The sequence below is a fragment of the Myotis brandtii genome, unplaced genomic scaffold, assembly GCF_000412655.1.
Source record: "Myotis brandtii unplaced genomic scaffold, ASM41265v1 scaffold100, whole genome shotgun sequence".
NCBI classification, from domain to species: domain Eukaryota; kingdom Metazoa; phylum Chordata; class Mammalia; order Chiroptera; family Vespertilionidae; genus Myotis; species Myotis brandtii.
Window position 1 is genome coordinate 810,554 of NW_005353326.1, and position 1,784 is coordinate 812,337.

The window sequence follows — 1,784 nt, forward strand, 5'->3', positions numbered from 1 at the left end:
GAAGCCCTACCCTATATACCCCTTGCCTGACTTTTGGAGGTCTCACCCACAGGGCCACATCCAAGGGGTCTCAACAGTCTCTCTCTGGCCCCTTGGTAGTCCTAGACATGGTGATAAGGTCATTCTCATGGGTCCTCCCCTCCCTCCACTCCTGGTACAAAACTACTCTGTCCTGATTACCCCCTCCCCAGAGTGCTCTGCTCTCCATGGCCTCTCCCCCAAACCCTGGATCCAGGCACGGCTGTCCTGAGGTGTGTCTCCATGGACAGCACCTTCCTGACTATCATCCAAACTCCTGACTGTTCGTTCCAGGCACCACCATTCCTGTCCCCCAGCCACGGAGTTACCTCCCTTACTGCCAGTCCAACCCTGGTCACCCACAGGTAAGCCTCAGCCCCCAGCGCCACACACAGCCCCCTATGCCCCACTGGAGCTGTCCCATTTTCTTGGCAGCACCCTAACTTGTTCCTCACCCCTTCACAGGCACATCGTGCAGCTTCATCATTCTATACCAGGTTTGCTCCTCTGGTCCCAAGAAACTGCCCTCCCTCTCCCCTCCAGGGACCAGCTCAGTACCCCACCTCTGAGAAGCCAGCAGGCATGCAGCCACATGGACCCTCCAGTTGGGCCCTAGGCTAGGTGCACGGAGAAGCAGAGAGAGCCCTCACCTTCCTGACCTTGCATACACAGCCCCCATAATAGCAGCCCCTCCAGAGTGCCACCTCAGAATAGTGTTGGGGCAACCTCCTCAGCCAGGGCCCCCACCAGGCCCCCAGACCACTCTAGTAACCCGATAATCACCTGCACCCTGGCTCTCCACGCAGTCAGGGCTGGGGACTGCGCTATGAAGAACTGTGGAGGCAGCCTCTGTGTGCAGGGGCCAGACAGTGTGCTGAAAGAAAGCAGGTTCTCCTCAGTCCAAGAAAGATCCTGAATATATAAAGTACTCTTACAACTCAACAACAAAAAGAGAAACTCAACCAAAAATTGGGCAAAGGAACGGAATAGACATTTCTCCAAAGAAGACACACAGATGTCCAACAAGCCCATGAACTCTTCACCAGGGATGTGCAAATAAAAACCACAGCAAGAAAGCAGTCACACCCACCAGGATGGCTAGAATAAAAATAATTAAAAATTATAAAACCAGAGAATAACAATCATTGATGAGGATGTGAGGAAACTGGAGGCTTTGTTCACTGCAAGTGGGAATGTGACACGGTGCTCCCACTGTGAAAAACAGTTTGGTGGTTCCTCAAAATATTAAATATAGACTTATCATGTGACCCAACAATTCCACTTTAGTGTATACCCAGAAGAATTAAAAACATACGTCCACAAAAAAACTTGTACACAATGTTCACAGCAGCATTGCCCACAATAGCCAAAAGGTGGGAACAGTCCCAATATCAACTGAACGGATGGAGAAAAACTGCATGTGTCCATCCAGTGGAATATTTTCAGTCACAGAAAGGAACAAAGCACTAACACACACTATAACATGGATGAATATTGAAAATGATATGCTCAGTGAAACAAGCCAGACACAAAAGGCCACATATCGTATGATTCCATTTCTATGAAACATCCAGAATAGGCAAATCCAGAGACAGAAAGTGGATTAGTGGTTGCCAGGGCTGGGGGTGGGGCGGTGGGATATGAGGTTTCTGGGATGATGAAAATATTCTGGAATTAGATAGAGTGCTGGCTGCATAGCCTTGTGGATGAACTAAAAACCACTGAACTGCTATAACAGGGTAAATTTACAGGATATGAGTTACATT